Source organism: Eriocheir sinensis, unplaced genomic scaffold (assembly GCF_024679095.1).
Source record: "Eriocheir sinensis breed Jianghai 21 unplaced genomic scaffold, ASM2467909v1 Scaffold41, whole genome shotgun sequence".
Classification (NCBI taxonomy): Eukaryota; Metazoa; Arthropoda; class Malacostraca; order Decapoda; family Varunidae; genus Eriocheir; species Eriocheir sinensis.
The window spans coordinates 558380-582673 of NW_026111732.1; the positions used below are offsets into that span (position 1 = coordinate 558380).

Below are 24294 nucleotides of genomic sequence, written 5' to 3' on the forward strand. Positions count from 1 at the left end.
AGAGAGAGAGAGAGAGAGAGAGAGAGAGAGAGAGAGAGAGAGAGAGAGAGAGAGAGAGAGAGAGAGAGAGAAATGAAGGGAGGCTAATGGTGGTCCACTTAACACCTCGACTCTAATCCCACAATTGGAGACAAGAGATGTGGCAGCGTGGTACGAGAGGAGAGACCCCCGCAGAAACCCCCCAATCCGCCAGTTCCTCGTGGATTCATTATTTTTTTATTTATTTTTTTATTTTTTTACGTCGTTGCCTGTTGCGCCGGTAGGCATCTTCCTGATGGGGCCTGATGGTCGGCCCAAGGCTTCTTCCAGGTGGGGCCTGATGGTCGGCCCAGCCCGTTCTGGCGCAGGCGAGTGTTTATAGTGGCGCCATCTTGCATTGGCTCATGCTGCCCCCCGGAACTCTTTCTGGATTCGCTTGGACGGCTTCCTCTAGAGTCCGGGTTGATGGGTGGTCTTCAGGACAGCATGTGGGTAGTTTTAAGCCACTCGGCGGTGACTGAAAAATCAGAGTGGTAGCGTGGGGATTCGAACCCGCGTCGTCCATCACGCGGTGAATGTGGGCCCAGTACGCTACCAGTTCGGCCACCGCCTACCCAAAACCGCACTAAGTACCGCACTTGCCCACCTCTGGCCGTAGCACCATATCCAGGGGTAAATACAAGATACACAACTATCGACGTGTGTAAGAAGCTAAGAAGGGTTTCAGTAACTCACACGTTCCCGTTTTGCATCTTTATAATAACTTTAAAACTTAGTGAAGTGGTCCATGACACTATCACTTGAGGCCGCCTGTGAACACAACCGAGATGAGCCGGAAGTGGATCTAGGCTGGAGTGACGGCTGGTGTGCTGCTCCTTGAAGGTTGGGGGTTCTGGGCAGCAGCGGCAGCCCTGTTCAGCTACACTTCACATTACACACTCGCGTTATCCCAAGGAACAGTTACTTAAATCATACACGACGGACACAAATTGCATATATTGGAACGACCTATTTGTGAAGGTCAAAAGTGTCACTGCAGTATGGCTAGCAATACACCTCTTGCCTAGACTTATATTTCAAATGTCCGTCCATAAGCAAGAATTTTAATGATGTAGAACAAACACATCGCAGACTTGTGAGTGGGGTAATTTTTTTGTCTGTATTATTGGCTACTTGTGATAAAAATACTATTGGATACTCACAGGAAAAAATAGTTGAATGTATTTTTTTTGCATCATTTTTAGATAATTTATGGACAATAACTTCGGTATTTAGATTGCATTTATGTACTACTATAAATAATTCCAAAAGCTGAAGTTGAAAATTCAATACTACAGGCTAAGTAAAAATAATTACTACAGGCCAAGTTGAAATAATTACAACAGCCAAAGTTGAAACTCCAAAAGCCTGAAAATCCCACATTGAAGAAGTACAGAGCTAGTTTCCCCGGGCCGTCTTCGGACAAGGGCCCGTTCCCCTTTTGATACTAGGGGATAAATCTTGTGTACACACACGCACACACGCGCACGCACACAAAAAAAGGCAGTCATAACCCCGACACTGTCCAGATACCACTCGATTTCTCGAGTGTTGTGTCGTTCGTTCTCAACATCAATGGCGAGAACACCAACTTGGAAGACGTTTCTTATGAAGAGATACTCTTCATCATACTTACGGATGACTTGATCGCCCACGTTATCCGGATTCAAAATGGTGTAGGCTGGTCGGAGTCCTTCCGAGTTCCAGCTAACCCTGGACACACAGCATACACCAAGATCTTGCGCCTAACTGGCTGTCTCGCTTAGTTGAGATGAAGGTTGTCCTCGTCACCAGGGTCTTCAGATCTCGGCGGTGGGAGAGATACAGGTACACGATGAGTGTGGCCTCCCTCATACTCTTGGACCCACCGTCACGCAAGTGTACCTGGACAGGCAAGGTATGGGGGATATCGGCGACACCTCGACTTACCTGGATTTCTACTGGCTCTTATAAGACATACTTAATGAGGTCAAAGGGTTTGCGGACGAGAACTGCTATTATCCCACCTATTGGCCCGCCGCGTCAAAGGGTTTTCACCGAATTTCTACTGGCTAGCTCATGACATACTTATTGAGGGCAAAGGGTTTTCGGAAGAGCACCGCTATTATCCAACGTAGGGGATACTTTTCAAAAAGATTTCAGGCAAGTCTCTTAATCTAAAGACTGTCACCGCCGGGCCTTTGAAGACGAAGGGGATGAAGTTCAAACTGAACTCGGGCATGTCACTGAATCTAAAGACTGTCACCGCCGGGCCTTAGAAAACGCAGGGGATGAAGTTCAAACTTAACTCGGGCATGTCACCGAATCTAAAGACGTCACCGCCGGGCCTTAGAAAACGCAGGGGATGAAGTTCAAACTGAACTCGGGCATGTCACTGAATCTAAAGACTGTCACCGCCGGGCCTTAGAAAACGCAGGGGATAAAGTTCAAACTGAACTCGGGCATGTCACTGAATCTAAAGACGGTCACCGCCGGGCCTTAGAAAACGCAGGGGATAAAGTTCAAACTGAATTCGGGCATGTCACTGAATCTAAAGACAGTCACCGCCGGGCCTTAGAAAACGCAGGGGATAAAGTTCAAACTGAACTCGGGCATGTCACTGAATCTAAAGACGGTCACTGCCGGGCCCTAGAATACGCAGGTTCAAACTGAATTCACCAGGAAGGGAAGGTAGACTTTCTCCAGCAGGATCATTAAGGGGAGGTAGACTTTCTCCAGCAGGAACAGCATGAAGGGGAGGTCCAGGCCAGGCTCCACCCACCCACCCCTGTGGACAACAAGGGGAATGAAAAAAAATCAAAGAGACAGCCGGAAAATGGAAAAATTCATTAATAACTTGAGAGAAAGGATTAGCATAATTAAATTGAGGACATTCACATGTGGACAATAATGCTCTAATATGCGTACAATAATGCTCTAATATGCAAGAAGGATAAAAATTGATACCAGAATAATAAAAAAAATTATTACCTGGTGGCAGCAAAGGCTCTATCGAAGGCAGTGTTGGTTGCAGTGGTCAGGGGCGAGCAACGAGACGGGCCAGTATGTCGGGTAATAGCAGTGTTCATCGGCACCCCAAGTGTATAGCGTGATCCATTCCGTCGCTATAGTTATGCACAACCTTGTACACTCGGCAAGGCAAGGCAAGGCAAGGCAAGCACCGCGGGAGGAGCAAGAGAGATATTCGGTTGTCTGGCTTCATCTAAAGTCTCGAGCTCAGGGCCAGAGAGCAGTCAGACTCCAACACTCGCCAGCGACTGTGCCATCAGGTTAGATTCAACCGTGGCCATCACAGAGAGAAGGCTTTGCAGGAGATTCAGGGAACAACCGATTCGATGCGCCATTTTGGAGAATAACCGCGTGGGTGCAGACTTCCTTCCACACTGAGTAACAATTAGGAAATGAACAACACAAACCGATGAGCAGTTCTCGTTTCAGAGACTAATCAAATAGCGTATAGGGAACAAAGATTTGGAGGAAACTTAAAATACATCGCTGTAATATTAAAGGCAAAAATACAGTAAAGATTTCTTACCTGTGGTGGCTCGTGCTCCCAGCTGCCTGGCCGTCTTGGGTACTGGTGCACAATGACGTAGACGGTAGACTATTTTCAGCAGGGCCAGCAGCAGAGGCTTTCCCTACAGCAAGCAGGAAGGCGATGTTCAGGTCAGTTCCTCTCACTCCTGTAGAGGAATTTGGAAAGGGATAAACCCAATACGTAATAGTCGTTTGAGAGTAATCATAGCATATAGAGAACATGTGGACGAAACCGATATAGATAGAGATAGATACTGCTGGAATACTCAAGCAAAGATATCCAAGTAAAATATCCATACTCGTGATAGATCAACGGCTCCATCGCAATGGCTTTCGTTACAGCAAGGCCGGAAGGGGATATTCAGGAGAGTTCCTCACTCCTGAATAACAGTTAGGGAAGGGATAAACCTAATGAGCCATTACCAAGGGAAGGGATAAACCTAATGAGCCATTACCAATTCAAAGTTATTAATGATAAAGTTATTAATGATACAGAATGAAAATGTGGACGAAGCCGATAATATACACTGCTGTAACACGCAAGCAAAGATGGTACAGTAAAACATTCTTACCCGTGGCGGGGCAGTGGCTTTCGTTGCCCAAGTCAGCATGGGGAGGAGCATCGGTTATCAGGATGGATTCCACCGTGACCATCATGGAGGGACTGTCCTTCAGGTCAGTCCTCACACCCCTGAATAAACATTAGGGAGAGAATCCCAATGAGCAACAATCTTTTCAAAGGGACTAATGATGCAGCATATTGAGAACATCCCATGTGGACGAATCCACCAATATTAATGCTGTAACATGCAAGCCAAGATTGTACAGTTAAAGATTCTTACCCGGATGGCAGCAATGGCTTAAAATCTCCTCCCCGCACGTTACCGCAGAAACAAAGGAGGTGCAGGCAGTTCCTTCCACTCTGGAATAACAATCAGGAGAGGGATAAACGCAATGAGAAGTTCAAAGGGACATAACAAAATCATGGACTAAACTAATATGCACCGCTGTAACACGCGCACCGCTGTAACACGCAAGCAAAGATAGTATACAGGAAAATATTCTTACCTGTGGAGTCAGCAACGGGTTTGGATCCCATCATCCCATCCGCCTGGTGGAGGCAACACCGCACGCAAGCCTTGGAAATCCCGAGGCAGGAAGGTTAAACACAATTCAGGAGTCACTTTCCAGGAGACTTAGTTGCCGCAGATAAAAAATAATGTTAGGAAGACACTAACAAAGAGGTCATTTCTTAAAGTCTCTCAAGCACGATATTTTTTATCCTCAACACCAAATCTCCAGATTTTGTAAATCTAAACCTAAATTCAGTCTGAATTTCACCACCTCTGTTTTCCAAGGCACGGCGGGTCTCTTCCACCAGGCGGTAGGGATTGCAGTGGTCGGGGGCGAGCAACGCGGCGGGCCAATAGGTGGGGTAATAACAATTCAAGTCCGCAAACTCTTTGACCTCATTAAGTATGTCGTACAGGAGCCAGTAGAAATCCAGGTAAGTCGAGGTGTCGCCGATATCCCCCATACCTAGCCTGTCCAGGTACACTTGCGTGATCGTGGACACCAAGAGTATGAGGGAGGACACACATCGTGTACCTGTACCTCCCCCACCGCCGAGACCTGAAGACCCTGGTGATAAAGATAACATTTCTCTCGGCCAGGCGAGAGAACCAGTTAGGCGTAAGACCTTCGTTATCCGTGTCACCCAGGGCCCTCTTCCGGCGGTGGATTATCCCACTTAAAACGCCCGCCGCGATTTTCGCCTGCCTGGCTCTGTCTCGAATCGTCTCGAGACCAGGGCCAGAGTGCAGTCCGCTGCTGTCCGCGACACGGAGGAGCCTCGCCAGCACCTCGCGAGATGCCAAGCTGGATTCCACCGTGTCCTTAACGAAGGGAAGGTCCTGCAGGTCAGAGTCCATCGAGTGTCCAGGGCCAGCTGGAACTCGAAAGGACTCAGACCAGCCTACACCATTTTGTATCTTGATGACGTGGGCGAGCACGTCACTGGTAAGTATGAGGAGTATGAGAACACTCCTCAAAGTTTGCCTTCTCGCCATTGCTGTTTTTAGCCTTGTGTCGAGGATACTACTGCCTTCTGTGGCCGTCCCAGGTATATATACCCCTCAGCCGAGCCCGTGACGTGTGCGAGGCGGCCTAACGAGCACAGGGAATTACAGTTCTCGGGTTTGTCTAACGTGCGGGGCCGCCCAACGAGCAGTGATGGCGGTGGGCGGGGCTGCGGTCATTACTCGTGGCTGCCGCGTCCAGGGCTCGGCAGCATCATTAGCTCCAGATGATGTAGTGCTCGTGTATTTCCTTTTTTTAATGCCGAGGTTTTGCTTTTCCGGGAGGCTTTGGGTTTACAGGAATACGTATATGACGACAGAATAGTACTTGTATGGTTAGGAAGTGAAAGAGATCTCACAGTGTTAATACAACCAATCTATATTCTTTTTTTTTGTACTATAAGAAACTATGGTTTTACGAGAGGGTTCAGTTAAGGCAGGTCCACACGCTACGTTTTGCACAACCTTTTGTCTGCACAGTTCAAGACGTTGCAGATAAAACGTTGTGTGTAGACGGGAAAACTGCGCAGTTTTGACTCCAGCGCAAGACTGTACAGTTGCAGCGATAACTGAGCTAGGAGAGCATAGATATCCGTGAACTGTGCGGACAAGTCGGAACGTGTAGACGGTAGCGCCGTCTTTCGTTTCATTTTGTGCCTCAGTTTGAATTCAACAGGCGACAATGGCTGACCTCAGGCAATGTTCTCGGGAGTTCCTCACAGAATTTATTGCATTATACGAAAGTTTCCCATGCATTTGGCTTGTCAAATCAAAGGATTATGGTGACCGGGATAAAAAGGGGAAGGCTTATGAAAGCTTAGTGGAAAAATTCAAAGAAATTGATGAAAACGCCGGGTACTTCTGAGACGTTCCAATCTTTTTTTTTTCACAACACAACACGTCAGAATTGACAAAAGGAGTACCTCCTCCATGGCGATGTAAGCTGAACTGAGCGAAACTGGTGCAAACATCATGGTACCGTGTAGACGCAATAAAATTGTAAGGTTTTCATTTCGTCTTAAGACTGCGCAGACGAAAGGTTGTGCAAAACGTAGCGTGTGGACCTGCCTTTATAGGTTAATAGAATACATGACAGCAGAAGCGCCAGTTGATTAGATAGGAAAAGAGATGTCGGCGTGTTAATACAACCAATCTATATTCTTTTTTGTACTATAAGAAGCTGTGGTTTTACGAGAGGGTTCAGTAAAAGGTTAAGTACATATTATTCCTCGTTGTTACATATTCTGAGGACGACAATTTTATTTCTCGTGAGTTTTGATTTGTTTGATATATATATATATATATATATATATATATATATATATATATATATATATATATATATATATATATATATATATATATATATATATATATATATATATTTTTTTTACAACAAAGGAGACAGCTCAAGGGCACAAAAAAAAAAGAGAAACAATATTAAAAAAAAACGCTACTCGCTGCTCCTACAAAAAAAAAAGAATCAAAAGAGGTGGCCGAAAGAGAGGGCATTTTTTTTTTTTCGGAAAGCGCTGTGCATATGGAGTTTGAAAGGGAGAAGGACGACAAAAAACATGGTGATTTGCGAGGAAGCATAAAATCCCGCATGAAATAAATGAAAACGCGGAAACAAGGAATTATAGGATGACCTTAGCCTGAAAATTACCGACCCCTCACCCCGGGCAAACTAGGCTACTGCTTAAATGTCCCTTTCATGGTATATTTAAGTAATTAAAGGCGCTGATAACGATATATAAGCGTAGTCTGAGGTGTAATTCGGGATATTGGCAATTACGATTTTTTAAGAGGAACGGAAGTATAGATTGAGGAAAACATGGTGTGAGTCGTTAGGCGATCGAAATACCTCTCTCCTATGGTTCATAGTGATGATTAAATGCGGTGAGAATGAATATAAGTGTAATTTGAGGTGTATATAGGCTTATTTGAGTGTATTGGGAGGCGGAGGCGCGGCTCACATACAAGGAGAGAGGGAAAAAATACCAATTCTTCACAGGGTTATAAGAAACAATTAGCAGGCTACCCGTGTATTATTTTTTCCCTATAGCAGAGGAGGCAGCCAAGAGCGAATGCCAAATAAGATAAAAAGCCTCCTGCAAAACTATAATAGATACTGTCTCTGTAAGGATCGAGATAAAAATCGTAATGGCTTATTCTTAAACGATTGGGGAGCTGTCTTGATAGAGCGAGTAGCAACTAATATGATAATCAAAACTATAATAGCCTACTCTTCGTAAAACGACCTAAAAAGAATAGAAATGGCTTATTTATTCTGAAACGACTGGAGCAGTGTATTGATGCAAACTAGGGAAAGGCTACTTCAGAGTTTAGCTTCAGTAACAGTGATGAAATAATGAAGATGCTGGTTAACTCTTGCATGAGGGAGTTGGACAGCCGCTCATTGGTTATTAACGGTAATGGTTCAAATAGGAAAAGAGACGCAGGTGTATGACTCAGGATGGAGGGAGGGATAGCAGTTCATGTTGAGGTCAATTAATGGCTTAGATAAAAAAATAATGACCCTTTAGATTAGCTCCACCCTGACCTGGCCCTCATAATCTCGATCCCCGTCTTGAACACCGCGGCCCTTTACTGAATCATTAACAAGGAATTATCGCTCATTGGTTATTAACGGTAATGGTTCAAATAGGAAAAGAGACGCAGGTGTGTGACTCAGGATGCAGGGAGAGATAGCAGTTCATGTTGAGGTCATTACTGGCATAGACAAAGAAATAATGACGTTTTAAATTAGCTCCACCCGACCCACATGATCTCCCTGTCATGTCTGTCTGAACACCGCACATTCCTGCTCCAACCTTGGTTGAGTACGGACCTCCGCTCGCTCCTCCTGCATTCTACCTGTGGTTCAAGTCTTCGAGACTTCACACACAGCTGTTGTCTGCTGGAGTCTGAACTGTGCCAGCAAGCCCTTGTTGCTTCACCCACCTTCTATCGAGGCATTGCCTGCCTCGATGGATAACTCCGAGTCCGGGGCTTCTACACTCGAGAATGACCTCGCCATGTCTGACGAGGACGACTCACCCGCAGTGAACCACTGGCCCGAGCTGCCGAACCTTGTCTCCCACCTGTCGTCGTCCACTCCCAGCCATGGTAAACCGATCACCACCAAACGGCCCGCAGACGACTCAGACGACTCACACGACGCAGCCACTGAGGACTGCCTCCGCCCTCTGGCCAAGACTGCAAAAAGTGCCCCCACGGGTGTTGACACGACTCCTCTTCTGCCTCCTCTGCCTCTTCCTGTTGCCTCGACCCCTGCCGCCTCCCGGACATCCGCCAACCTCCCAGCTTTCGCCCCACGAGACACGTATGTCAAGCTATCCTTCCCTGGCAACCCGTCCACCGACACGAAGCTCCGATGGTTGTCGGAGGTTACTAAAGCCTTCCACCTCCAGCGCGATATGGCCGAGGTCAAGATGGCTGCCGTCACCTCCAGGTTTGTTTATATCTCCCGGCAGCGAACTGACATCATCTCCCGCGTTCAGGCTGGGGAGTTCCTGTCGCTGCCTCTCACCCCAATGGACTCACCTGACAGGCCTCGCAAGTTCCCCAGCTACATCCTTACCCGTTACCCTGTTGACGCGGACCCGCGTCTTGCTGAGGGTCACCAAGGCGTTTACTCGGCAAGACGCTTCATCCAAAACGGCTCCCCCATTAACAGGATTGTTGTGGTGTGGAGCCTTCCTGACCCGCCTCCACCCACTATGGCCTTCGACTTCCTTCCGTGTCTGCCCCCCTGTGAGGTGCGTAAGCTCCAAAATGATCAGCCTTGGTGTTTCAGGTGCTGGGGCGTTGGCCATATCTCCAGGTACTGCTCTGCCTCACCGAAGTGTGCCTGGTGTGCTGCTGCTCACGACACGAGGACATGCCCGGTCAAGAACGAGAGTTCCCGTCCAGCTGCTTCCACCTCCTCCGACCTTCAACCACCAAAGGATGTGTCCCTCTGGAAGTGCCCACGGTGCCTTCAGCCGGGGGTTAACGTGTGGCACGGCTGTGCTCGGCGCCAGGCCCCGCTTCGTACCTCCTCGACAGCGTCACCACCACCACCTCTGCCACCGCTGTCTAATAAGACTGCTAACCCCACTGACTCTGCCTCTCCACAGGATGTGGCACTTCGCAAGGCCATTTCTTCCCTCCAGGCTCGTGTCACTACTATGGAGGACCGTTTCTCCGCCCTCGACGCCAGGATCAACGAGCTGGTTGCCGCCCAGGCAGCTACTGCCTACAAGCTCAACACCATGGTCGAAGCTCAGGAGGCCGTCGTCACCGCAGTCTCCTCCCTCACAGAAAAAATGGATACCATCTGTGCTCGACTTGAGAAGCTCTACCAGACACCTCCTGCCTCTGCCATGTCTCCCTCAGGTTGCTCGTCTACCTCCACTCCTCACCGGTCTCACTTCTCAAAGGGTAAGATTCGACGCTAATTTCCAACTTGATATCATATCTTGGAATGTTTGTGGCATCACCAACCACGCCAAGCTTGCCCAGCTCAAGGCCTATGTGTATCAACACCATCCAAACGTCATTTTGCTACAGGAGGCATTTCCAGGTCGGCCGCTCCCCGCTGGGCAAGCTCCTCCTCTCACAGGGTACGTTCCGTACGTCCACATGGTAAGGAATGGCCTCCTGACGTACATTCATTGTTCCTTGCCTCACCGCCCTCTCCGCACATCTACAGATCCTGACACGACCTTTCAGCTCTTTGAAATCACGCTTGGGGGTGGCCTCCTTCAGATATGCAATGTGTACTCTGCCCTGCTCGCCTCAACCTTGCAGCTCTTCCACCTCCTACGGTGCGCGGTATGATATATCTCGGGACTTCAACGCGAGGCATCCCGACTTAGGTGATCGATCTGATTGCACAAACTACCCTGGACTACGACTCTATCTTACATCCGAAGGCATCATCTGACGCGCTGGGACACCGGGGCGCCACTCACTCCAGGGTGGTACGCTGGATCACGTCCTCACCTCTGGCCTGGTAACATCTCAGGTCCAATGTTCCTCTGTGCCGGCTTTATTTTCTGACCACGTTGCCCTTCGGTTTTGCTATTCTCTACCTTCTCTGTCAACCAATTCTGCCTCTCGACTACGAATCAATGTGCCCCCTAAGTATTGCCCGACATTTATCGCCTATATAACCCACGTGTTGCCTACCTTTAACGTTACTTCACCTGATCAGTTATATTCCGCTCTTGTCTCTGCCACCCATGACTTTCACAGGTTGTATATCTCACGGCCACACCTCCAGCGTCGCCCTGCTGCTCACCCCTGGACATTAGACTTGCGCATTCAAGAGGCAAGGGAAGAAGCTGAGCGTGCTGGTCTTCTGTTTCAAGCAAACCCTATTCCTGAGCTGCTCCGTCGATACCAAGAGTCAAGGGACGCTCTTGTGGCATTACAAGAGTGCGTCATTACAGAGTCCTGGCGGAAGTTCACAGACAGCATTAACCAGCAGACGAGTGTGGCCTCCATGTGGCGCCTCATCCGTCGAGTGGTTAAGAAGACTCCCTCAACTGCCCTTCACCACACTCCCGCCGCCTACGCGCAGCAACTAGTAGACACATGGTCGGAACAGTCTAACCCTGCCAGCCTTCCCGCCCACATACAAGACGCCCTCTCCTCCCGTGCTACTGTCCGACGGCTCCGTCTCATGTCAGCCTTATTGCACCCGGATGACGACGAGTCCGTGCCGATCACCGCCAGTGAGCTGCGCCGTGCTCTCTCTAGAGGTAAAGCTTCGTCTCCTGGTGATGATGGTATAACTTACACAGTACTACGCCTGCTGCAACAAGTTCCCGGGAACCCTCTGCTTCTACTCTACAATCTTTGCCTTCGCGACGGTTGTGTACCACAAGCCTGGACCAGCAGCACCATCATACCCATCCCCAAGCCAGGTACAGCAAAGTTCAGACCTATTTCCCTTACTTCTTGTTTCTGCAAAGTTATGGAACGAATCTTACTTAACCGTCTTATGTACCGCCTCCAGGACCGCCTTTCGCCCCGACTGTTTGGCTTCCTTCCTCAGCGCAGCACACACCACTGCCTCGTCGACCTGTACTCTCGTCTCTCCCGGGACAGCGTGGTGGCTTTCGTTGACCTGAAGAGTGCCTTTGATGTCGCTAACAGGGACATCATTTTGGACCAGCTCGTTGACTTTGGTATTAAGGGTAATCTCTTACGGTGGATCAGGGGCCACCTCAGTAACAGGACCTCCCGAGTGTTCTTCAGCGGTGCATACAGTCACTCGAGAAGTTTTCTCCTTGGTACGCCTCAAGGGGATGTTCTAAGTCCGTTTTTGTTTAATATTTTAATGCATCGGCTACTCACTTCTCTACCTGACATTCCTGGCATTACGATTTCATGTTACGCTGACGACATATGTGTTCATTCTACCTCACCAAGGGACCTTCAACTTTTTCTTGCCTCCTTCTCCGTGTCGTCCTCTAACTGTGGTATTATTGTCTCTCCTGATAAGAGTAGAATATTCTCCTGCCGCCCTCCTGCCACTCTGCCAGACTTCTCCGTCGGTGGGACTGCCATTCCCTTGTGCTCCCAGTACTGCTACCTCGGCGCACCTGTCAAGATCTCGCCAGTCGTCCCCGCCGGGCGTCAAACCCATCCTCTCATTCGTGACTTGCTAGATCGCCTTCAGAGACGGCTTCAACCACTCCAGTGGCTCACAAACAACTCTTCGGGCATCTCCATTCCTGTGGCCAGGACCATATATATTACTTTTATTCGCTCTGTCGTTGATTACCTCTCCCCGGCCTTGGTACAACTTCCCCGAACGACTTTAGAGCCCTTGGAGAAATTTCAGAACAGAGCGCTGAGAGTTATTCTTGGGTGTCCCATGTCTACAAGGATTGTAAACATGCAATGCGAGTTAAGTCTTCCACCCTTGGTCGAGAGAATTTATTCCAATGTTACTCGCCTCACTGTTAAGTGCCTCCATCTCCCACATCTCTCGCCCCACTACTCGCAGCTGATCAGGATGTCGCTTGGACCCGCTCGACCTGTTCCTCCTATCTTGCCCGCAGGTCGTACCCTTATTCGAGCTGTCTCTTCCTTGATTCGCAGTCTTGATTTGGATGTCCGTGCTGCTGACGTGCCCCTTGGCCCGCCCCGTGGATGTTGCCAACGCCAGAGGTCAGCTTAACTCCTACATCCAAGTCGGACCCGCCTCCCCTACAGCTGCAGTTGGCCCTGGAACACGTAGCGACAGTGACGTCCTCCATCGCAGCTCCACGCCGTCTCTACACTGACGGGTCACTGCAATCGGACGGTGCAGCTGGTTGTGCGGTTTCTCACCTGACTTGGAGCCGCCTCCTGGGGTTGGGTTGGCCGTCGCCTCCATGACCACTCCAGCTCCACATTATGTGAGCTGAATGCCATACTAGATGCTGTCAGACACGTTTCTCAAAGGGTAGTAAATGCTGCTATTATTTGTGATTCAAAGCCTGCCCTTCAGTCCCTGTCTGCTGTCCATCCCACCCACCCTCAAGTCGTTCAACAGATCCGGTCCTTTTTATCTTTAATGAATGCTCGTAAGTTGCACGTCAAATTTTTATGGGTGCCATCTCATGTGGGTTTATGTCATAATGCCACAGCTGACCGCCTTGCCAAGGAAGCCTGCTGCCTACCTCCACGTGGTGATGCCCGTCATCTCTCCCTGCCCTGCAACCTCTCCAGAGTCCGCTCCGCCGCCTTTCTTCCTGCACGGCGTCGTAGGGTTACAGAGAAGCCTCACAGCATCACCATCAACCACTATGAGGCCGTCTGCCGCCACAAGTACTCGTACCGTCGCCGGGGCCTCATGGTTCGGAGACACAATGTTGTTTCCGCACGTCTGCGGTTAGGCTACCGTCCACCGTGGCAGGTCGCCGGAGTGGAGGGGGAGCCTGTGTTCACCGAATGTCGCCTGTGCCGCTCACCGCTGTCAAACACCATCGAACACTACTGCCTGGCCTGCCCCACTGTTCGTGGATTGCTACCCCAGGGACAGCCGCTGGATGCTGTCTGCCGCCACCTCCTGAACCACGACTCTCTTGATGTAATCCTGGTGCGCCACCCTCGATTTGGGGGGTTTTCATAGGTGTGTGTGTGTGTGTGTGTGTGTGTGTGTGTGTGTGTGTGTCCATTGGTTTAGTTAAAATCCGCCCTTGATCACAATTGTATTCAGCTGATCTTGTACATAATGTCTGAAGCTATTGCCTAATAAATTTATCAAACAAACTGTCTGAACACCGCTAGGAAGGGTTGATTGATTTATGGTTTATTGTTGCAAAGTTATACAACAAAGGAGGCAATTATATATGTTTAGTTTCGTGGTGCTGCCTACGGATATATCAGTAGTCGCTGGGAAGGGTTGATGATTGATGGTTTATTGTTGCAAAGTTATACAACAAAGGAGGCAATTATATCTGTTTAGTTTCATGGTGCTGCCTACGGATATATCAGTAGTCGCTGGGAAGGGTTGATGATTGATGGTTTATTGTTGCAAAGTTATACAACAAAGGAGGCAATTATATCTGTATAGTTTCATGGTGCTGCCTACGGATATATCAGTAGTCGCTGGGAAGGGTTGATGATTGAGTGTTTTAACCGTGGCAGGGTTTCTGTTTTGGGTGCTCAGGGTTTGTGGTGACTCCTCACTCATGTCACTGAAACTGTATATACATGTAAGTTTGTATATTATAATTCGAACCTACGTGTACATAAAAGACAGTTAAAAATATATTATACAAACTTGCATGTATATACATCTCAGCGAAAATTATACAAACTTGCATGTATATACATCTCAGCGAAAAGTGTGAGTCGCCACAAAGCACAAGCACTTAAAACAGAAGCCCCGCCACCTCAGACGCCCGGTTTGTTCTTCTCTCTCGCTGGCGGCTCTCAGGGCGGTGGTGTCGTCATCAGCAACATTCCTCATGCTGTCTCCACCCTAAACAACCTCCTGGCTTGTTTTGCTCTGAGGGTGGTGGCGTTGCTGTCAGCACTGTTCCTCATGCTGTCTCCTCACCCAAAACAACCTGACCTCACCTAAACATTCTGACACTATACAGAACAGCAATTGCACCATACATTCTACGCACACACACACACACACACACACACACACACACACACACACACACACACACACACACACGAGAGAGAGAGAGAGAGAGAGAGAGAGAGAGAGAGAGAGAGAGAGAGATTATAGATAAAAAAAAACATGGTGATTTGCGAGGAAGCATAAAATCCCGCATAAAATAAATGAAAACGCGGAAACAAGGAATTAAAGGATGACCTTAGCCTGAAAATTGCCGACCCCTCACCCCGGGCAAACTAGGCTACTGCTTAAATGTCCCTTTCATGGTATATTTAAGTAATTAAAGGCGCTGATAACGATATATAAGTGTAGTCTGAGGTATAATTCGCGATATTGGCAATTACGATTTTTAAAGAGGAACGGAAGTATAGATTGAGGAAAACATGCTGTGAGTCGTTAGGCGATCGAAATACCTCTCTCCTATGGTTCATAATGATGATTAAATGCGGTAAGAATGAATATAAGTGTAATTTGAGGTGTGTATAGGCTTATTTGAGTGTATTGGGGAGGCGGAGGCGCGGCTCATATACAAGGAGAGGAAAAAAATAGCAATTCTTCACAGGGTCATAAGAAACAATTAGTAGGCTACCCGTGTATTATTTTTTCCCTACAGCAGAGGAGGCAGCCAAGGGCGAATGCCAAATAAGATAAAAAGCCTCCTGCAAAACTATAATGGATACTGTCTCTGTAAGGATCGAGATAAAAATCGTAATGGCTTATTCTTAAACGATTGGGGAGCTGTCTTGATAGAGCGAGTAGCAATTATTATAAAAAACAAAACTATAATTACCTACTGTTCGTAAAACGACCTAAAAAGAATAGAAATGGCCTATTTATTCTGAAACGACTGGAGCAGTGTATTGATGCAAACTAGGGAAAGGCTACTTCAGAGTTTAGCATCAGTAACAGTGATGAAATAACGAAGATGCTGGCTAACTCTTGCATGAGGGAGTTGGACAGCCGCTCATTTTTTTTACAACAACGGAGACAGCTCAAGGGCACAAAAAAACAATAATAATAAAAAAAGCCCGCTACTCGCTGCTCCTACAAAAAAAATCAAAAGGTGGCCGAAAGAGGTCGATTTCAGGGTTATTAACGGTAATGGTTCAAGTAGGAAAAGAGACGCAGGTGTGTGACTCAGGAATGCAGGGAGGATAGCAGTTCAATTTGAGGTCATTACTGGCATAGACAAAAATGTAACGACGCTTTAGATTTGCTCCACTTTGACCTGGCCCTCATAATCTCGATCCTTGTCTTGAACACGGCCATTTACTTAATCATTAACAAGGAATTTCTGCTCATGTATTGGTTATGAACGGTACTGGTTCAAGTAGGAAAAGAGACTCAGGATGCAGGGAGGGATAGCAGTTCATTTTGAGGTCATTACTGGCATAGACAAAGAAATAATGACGTTTTAAATTAGCTCCACCCGACCCACATGATCTCCCTGTCATGTCTGTCTGAACACCGCTAGGAAGGGTTGATTGATTGATGGTTTATTGTTGCAAAGTTATACAACAAAGGAGGCAATTATATATGTTTAGTTTCGTGGTGCTACCTACGGATATATCAGTAGTCGCTGGGAAGGGTTGATGATTGTTTTAACCGTGGCAGGGTTTCTGTTTTGGGTGCTCAGGGTTTGTGGTGACTCCTCACTCATGTCACTGAAACTGTATATACATGTAAGTTTGTATATTATAATTCTAACCTACGTGTACATAAAAGACAGTTAAAAATATATTATACAAACTTGCATGTATATACATCTCAGCGAAGAGTGTGAGTCGCCACAAAGCACAAGCACTTAAAACAGAAGCCCCGCCACCTCAGACGCCCGGTTTGTTCTTCTCTCTCGCTGGCGGCTCTCAGGGCGGTGGTGTCGTCATCAGCAACATTCCTCATGCTGTCTCCACCCTAAACAACCTCCTGGCTTGTTTTGCTCTGAGGGTGGTGGCGTTGCTGTCAGCACTGTTCCTCATGCTGTCTCCTCACCCAAAACAACCTGACCTCACCTAAACATTCTGACACTATACAGAACAGCAATTGCACCATACATTCTGCGCACACACACACACACACACACACACACACACACACAGAGAGAGAGAGAGAGAGAGAGAGAGAGAGAGAGAGAGAGAGAGAGAGAGAGAGAGAGAGATTATAGATGACACCTGTACATTAGGGCAACACGCAGACTTAATTCACACCTCGTCTGAGTCTCCTGTCTCTTGTACCCACGGCTTGGCACCTTTGGCACTTCTATGTATTTTTTTGTAATGTTTTTCATTTTAACATTTCTTCTAAGTCACTTTAAAATATACAAACTACAAATTCATACCACTGGGATTTTCGGATGATTGGAGTTTTACTGTATTGGTGTTTTTCTGCATACGTATGTGTGCAAAATAATTGCTGCATTAACAAAAGGAAAGACTTTTTTATTGAAAAGGAATATTAATACTTGAGAAATGGAAGGGCAGACACTTTGACTGATTGATTTAGAATGTTTTTATAGCTATAGTCCGCTCACTTCAGCTGTGAATCCACAATGGCTGGAAATATTGATAAAAGATGAAAGTATAATAATCATTAAATGTTGTTCTCTGACTTCTACTCACCATAATTATTAACAATTGAGGATGGGAAGTTGTGTTAATAGTTGTGGAATCACTGCTTATTCCAATGCTGTCAACAAAACAAACTTATCTATATCAGATGAGCTAAGTAAAGGAATACTAATATTTCTTGATCATAGGATAGTGTTTTGGAGCCAAAATTGTCAGATGCCCTCCCTGCCAACAGCCAGTCAGCAGTGTCTTAATACACTAAGGTAAGATCTAGGGATCCACCTTAACAGAGTGGACTATAGTATAATTCATGTTATGCCACAAAGGCAAAATAAAAAAGGTTAATTCTGTTTTGTTTCTAACTAAAGAAACCTAGTTAATAAAAACCTACCTAATTGGACCTGTCACCTTATTTTGACAAGGTAACTGTAATTTTTCCAAGGCTGCAGCCACCTTATCCATAGCACCACTCAGCCTCCTCACTTCAAGAAGGATGTCTTCTTGAACTTCCACCATTTTGGGCCCAACTGGTGGGTTAACCCTCCTCTGCCTGCTGGTGGAAGCGTGAGAAGGTGCCGCTCCTACATCAGGGGGAGATAGAGTTTCTGGGGCACAGTGTACAGGTGCCAATTGAGGGGCCAGCCGGTGAGTAGTAGTAGGGCGGGATGGTGAGGAGGGGGCTGTGATGGGCCTTGCAGAGGTGCGGGTGTCAAAGAATCCTCCGAAAGGAAGATTACACACTTCTGTGTCTGCAGAAACTGTACGTAGAGAATCATGATGATAAGAGTCATTCAACATGGTATGATATCTTATCTTGTGCTTTGATTATGAGTAGCGAGGAATTTTAGGGAAACCTAAACTAATATGTCTGCTCAACTTAAGATATATATGTTCAGACCACACAGACTATGCAGAATGGTGGTCTCCTTAAACCCAATTGAAACTTCATAAAAGCTTTGCAATTTCTGCCTTAGCAAACATGAAGGTGAAAAGGTCAAGTTGATTTTCAAATCTTGTGTGTTGCACTGAACCACTGAAGGTGGAAGTTTATTTCATAATTAAGTTTCTCTGGAAATCAAGAGTTGGTGGGCAAAACAATAAAATAATAATCTATACCAAATAAAACAAATAAATGTGTTAAAAAATCAAGATATACAACAATGAGTCATGGGAAATCGAACCCATACCTTTAGAGCAACTGATGAGTGGGGTCACCTTCCCTTCATAAGGAGTCCACAGTGTGGGCTGGGATGTTACGGCAAGTGCCGCAGAAGTGGCCCTGGCATAGTGACTTTGTAGCTCATCATTGGCTCAGTTGGGTTGCTGCCCTGCTGACTACTATTATGAAGGCCTGAGTTCGATTTCCAGCACTCAACGACCAACATTTCAAGATTCTTCACTGCATTATTGAATTTTTTATGGTGAAATATATCAAGTTGGTAGCACTTGTCACAAAGACTAATGTTACGTAGGTTACCAAATACAAAGATTAGCATGAAGTACATTTCATAACATAATTTACCTGCGGACACAGAAGGTGTTGGACGAGGATCTGATTCTAAATCAGATCCTGTGCCCGCTACAACTGCAGGGTCCAGCACCTGCGCCATGGCTCCTCAGCATCAGTGAGGGTGTCCGTTTGTACAGAGCCGCCACCTGTACAGTTTTCTAAAAAAATAGTACATGGCAATGCAGTTATGCATAAACTTATTCTGAATCATTACCTGAATAACTGCCCCAACACTGTTGTACCTGTCTTTGCCAAAATAGACAGCTATTTCCACCAAAGTGCCGCAAAAGTGGCCCCTAATTGCACCTGAAAATTTGTCCCAAACCTGGGACATTAGTGTTTTCACTCTTTTTAAAATTACAAGTGTTCTGGATTATGTCATTATAGTAAGAAAGGGAGGGAGACAGAAAAAAAGGTTTTATGGTTTATTGTTAGGAATTTATTTTCACGTTTAATAATGAAAAATTTAACTTCTAGCTTTCTTAAAAAAAAAAAAATTGTATTTTTATAGAAAATTATACATTCGTAGAAAAGATATATTATCATAAAAAAAATAAAGTAACTTAATATCACATGACTTTTCCAGCTTATCACAGCAAAGGCACTGATCTAGGTAATATAAACTCAAAGACTATAGTTTCTGGTAACAAAATAGAACTGCTATTTTATGACTAGCACAATCATCACATTTCCTTTAATATCCTTAAATTTCCTTAAAATTAAAGAACAAAACATGTAGTTCTTCACTGCATTTTAAATGCTAATAACTTAATAGGTACACAATCCATTTTAAATATTAATGTTATAAGTGAGTGCTTTGAGGTAGCATAATATGTTGTAATCATAACTGAAGTCTATCAGTACTTAAGAGTAGTAATAGAGCTTCACTTATGATACTGAAAATTCATTGTTTAACAGACGTACATAATTGCATTGTAACATCTACATCAATATCTATAGTAGTTGAGCTCCTTCCTGCAAAGTAAATATCCTTTACATTAAAAAGAAAATCCTTGTGTAATTTCTTCATTCTAACCTGAAGCAAGCTGATGTAGTGAAAATAAGGTTACAAATTCACTCAGGTTTATTCACCACCAGGCTTCATCACCTTGGTTCAGGTTGGAATGAGCACAATGCTGTTAGTGTTTTACATTAGTTCACGGCATGTGAAACAAGCTGTAGCAGTTTCTTTCTGATGAAAGACATAGGAACATTTTGCATGTTGTGCAGGAAAACCTTGTCTTCTCAGGACAGCCTGGATACCTACACCTGCGTCTCTCTGTGTACTTTGGCAGTGATGTAGGCATATGCAAAGCATGTGTTGTACGATGTGGAAAGCTAGGCAGAGGCAGCACACGTTTCCTGTCATGATCCTCATCTGATTCAGAGTCAGTCGCATCATCAGGTTGACAGCTAAGCTCACCACTAATCAAAGATTCTGCAATGTGCATTTTAAACATCATACTGTCCATGGCTTTTGTACCAGCTTTCTGGCAGTCATGTCTGTATTCTAGCCAAGAATTTCCACAAGCTAAGTCAAAGAGATGTAGAATTGTTCTCACTGAAAACTTTGCAGTACGAGACTTACTGCGGTAGTAGAACAGCACTTGATCTGCAACGTCCACCCCACCCATATTTGTGTTGTATGCCTCAACTACTCTGGGACGGAAAAAGTTCAGTGGCCTCAAGAGAAGCAGTTGGCCAGTCATCACCTTCCTCTTCATCCTCCTCCTCCTCCTCAGAGGCCTCAAGCAGGCGTAGTATCTCCTCCGTATCTGTAAAAGGAAAAAAAGATCAAGGAATGTTCACATAAGATGCATCTCAAGAAATGTTCCCAGTCACTGTCAATTATGATCTGAATGCACAAACTCTGTGCAAAAGCCTCTATTTTCCTCAGTAATGTTGAACAGTAATGCTACAATAGAAAAAGCTTGTAATTTATACAACATAAATTTTCACTAATCATAACTGTGGTGGAGTTTATTATGTGTTTGATATAACAATGTGAAATGCTAAGGTAATTTGACATTTAATTCCTGACACCATTTTTAAATGCATTGGCTTGATTTAATTAAATACTTGTAATTTACTTTTATTACTGTAAAACCAACTGGGATACCTTAATCTCAATTACACTCAACCATAAAGGCTACAGAAACTCAACTTTCAATTCTTTCACATCTGCTTTGCTTTTAAAAGCCTATTACATTAATTAAATGTCTTTATGTTTTTTAAATCCCATGCTGCAGTAAACTCACACAACAGTCCCTTTAAATTGATTAGGACGTGTACAATTGCATCAACTTTCAATAGGAAATCTTCCACATTATTCTGAAGAAGTTCCAAATACCTCTGTAAGCTTCCATAACCTTAAGCACTTTACAAAGTCATTAATTCAAAAGAAATCAGTGAACTTCTGTAACACCGATGCCCCAAATTTGGAACAACTCAACAGCAGGCACACCAATGTCCCAAATTTAGAACCAGATCTACAGCACCCATCCACTACAGAATTATTAAAAATGCATGATTATCGGATTTTAAGACATCAGGCACATGAACAACTGTCCTGCGTCAAAAACAAATCCCAAAATTAAATGTCTACATGTCTCTGACTTTCCAAGCTGCAGTGCACCCATAAAACACTCCCTTTAAACTCATTAAAACGAGTACAATCTTATTAACTTTTGATGTGAATTCTCCAGTATGATATTCTGTAGTAGCTCCAAATACCTCTGTAAGCTTCAGTGACATTAATCACCTTACAGAGTCTTTAATGCTTCCTTAAAATAAATTTGTGATCTACTGTAGCACAGTAGTAGGTAATGGTGACAGTGACGGGACCAAAATAATTCGCAAGCATGATCAAGAATTTGCAGCCAAAAAAAAATGACGTCGAAAAATTTTTGTACGTCGAATTTCCTGGCCGGCCGTGCGGCCAGTCAGCCGGACGGCCAGCCAGCCGCGCGGGCAGCCAGCCGCCGAGGGGACCTCCCCACTACCCAACCGGGGAGTGGTCACAAACCTACCCAAAAGTGACCATTCCCCCCACCCACCCACCCCACCCCAAACACCCACCACCTTCCACGCCATCGTGTCTCCCCGGAGGCCTGAGCGTCACCCTCCTGCCGGGGATTGGTTAGGGGCGTCCTTTCGCGCCGTGCCGGGGCGTCGCCCTCCTGCCGGGGATCGGTTAGCGCGAGCGGTGACGTGTTCGGGGGATCGGTTAGGGGCGTCCTTTCGCGCCCTCCTGCCGGGGATCGGTTAGCGCGAGCGGTGCCTTGTTCAGGGGATCGGTTAGGGGCGTCCTTTCGCACTGTGCCGGGGCGTCACCCTCCTGCCGGGGGATCGGTCCTTTCGCACCGTGCCGGGGCGTCGCCCTCCTGCCGGGGGATCGGTCCTTTCGCGCCGTGCCGGGGCGTCCTTTCGCCCCAGTGCCGGGGGATCGGCTAGGGGCGTCCTTTCGCACCGTGCCGGGGCGTCACCCTCCTGCCGGGGGATCGGTCCTTTCGCACCGTGCCGGGGCGTCACCCTCCTGCCGGGGATCGGTTAGCGCGAGCGGTGACTTGTTGGGCGGAGGCCTGTGGCTACCTTTCCCCCTCCCTCTCCCTCTCCCGCTATTGATTTTTTTTCCAGTTTGCCAGCATGTGTGCGTGTCCCCCTCTATGCCCTACCCCTCGCGAGCGGTGACTTGATGGTCAGTCTGAGGGTACCACTACCCCTCCCTCTACCCGCTATTGATTTTTCAGTTTGCCAGCATATGCGTGTGTGTGTGCGTGTGTTACTGTTGATTTTCATATTGACTGGAGTTATATCGATTGTCTTTTCAGTGAGGGGTAGGAACGGGAAAAGTAGATTTTATACATTTTTATTGAAATATAGTGGAAAAAAAATGGTATGACAAGTTATTATATTACCTTAATCTAGTCTATTTTATTTGTTCTTTCTTAATCCAGGCTAATTTGTTCTTTCTTAATCCAGACTAAATACATGCTAAGCCTAAAAACAAAAACACACAATCGCCATAAAAAAAAAAAGACATATTACAAACTCACACCGTACAGGCTCAAAGAAATACAATGGAAACCCACCCATCCTACCCTTTTTTTCCCTCCCCAAAATAAATCCTAATTGAAAGAGGCATATTACAAACTTATGTCGTACATGCCCAAAGACAGCCCATAAAGGATGACAACACAGTACATATACAAATGAAGAAAAAAAATACACAACACAGCACATATATATAAAAAAATAATACACACAGAGCGAGTACATATATAAAAAAAGATTGTTAAGCACTAAATATAGGACTCTCACAGATTCGGCCACCATATGCATCTCTAACTTCCAAGACATTAGTGAATTTTATTCGCTTCCTCATAAAATCCATAATGGATTTTAGTAACTTCCCCACCACCCACCCCGCCTATGACACTTCCAAGAAAGGTCAAGCGGGGTATGTCAAGTCAGAAGTGGGCGCGGCCGCAACACTTCCGCCATATGCTGCATTTTTTTTTCCAGTCGTGATTGACGCATTTCATGATCTTTTTGCTGCAGACGACTTCGCCGCCGCTCTCGCGATTCAGCGCCCGACGGAGAGTCAAGACACACCATCACCGAAGCGTGTCTGTTGTTGTTGCCGTGGACTTATGAAAAGATAGAGAAACATTATTAGACAAAAAAAAATCAATCTCTCTCTCTCTCTCTCTCTCTCTCTCTCTCTCTCTCTTTTGTAAGAATAAAAAAATACTTACTATGCGTTACGCTGTCCGGTGGGTCGTTCTTCAGATGAGACACTGGTAATGGAGGTATCACATCCTTCCCTCAGCACACACCGCCCCATTTTACCGACACCTCCCAACGCGCCGCGGTTGTTGTTGCCCAATGACTCGCCCGTGATATGTTCACCGGTAGACTTGGGAGTTTCTGGAACATCCCCCACCTCACCACCACCAACATCCGCTGAAATGACAAGAAATATATATATATATATATTTTTTAAACACAATGAATAAGAAATACACACACACCAGCGCTTGTGCGCGCAGAAAAAAAAAATACAAGAGGCGGATATCTCACCTCCGTTTCTGGGATGTGATGTGTTATCCACGGCTTCAGCTTGGGATGTGTTATCCATGGCTTCAACTTCTAATGCGGCTTGACCCATTATCTGATCGTCAACATCGTCATCATGAAGAGTTGCAGCGGCAGCGTGGGGCTGTTGTTGTTGTTGTTGTTGTTGTTGTAAGTTCATGACGGCGAAGACTTCCTCCATGACGCTCCTCTCGCAACGTTAGGGGACTGACTAAGCTACCCGGGGTTATTTGGGGCATATGCGCACACTACCACAAGCCTTTTCTTCTTCCGAGGCTACCCCAGGTTATAGGGGACACGCCCACACATGTATGCAAACACGCGCGCACATGCCCAAAACCACAAGCC

At 46.1% G+C, this 24294-nt stretch overlaps 2 long non-coding RNA genes across 2 annotated transcripts; both read right to left on the reverse strand.

Annotated features, from left to right (window-relative positions):
- Window positions 1-749: 749 nt before the first annotated feature.
- LOC126992162 (uncharacterized) lies at window positions 750-4996 on the reverse strand. Its single transcript, XR_007746269.1, has 6 exons — window positions 4624-4996; window positions 4398-4477; window positions 4128-4246; window positions 3554-3701; window positions 2989-3401; window positions 750-2785 (listed from the first exon to the last, which is right to left on the reverse strand). It is a non-coding gene; the product is annotated as an uncharacterized LOC126992162 (long non-coding RNA).
- An 18255-nt stretch (window positions 4997-23251) lies between these two features.
- On the reverse strand, window positions 23252-24041 carry LOC126992163 (uncharacterized). Its single transcript, XR_007746270.1, has 3 exons — window positions 23932-24041; window positions 23607-23814; window positions 23252-23498 (listed from the first exon to the last, which is right to left on the reverse strand). It is a non-coding gene; the product is annotated as an uncharacterized LOC126992163 (long non-coding RNA).
- Between the last annotated feature and the right edge of the window lie 253 nt (window positions 24042-24294).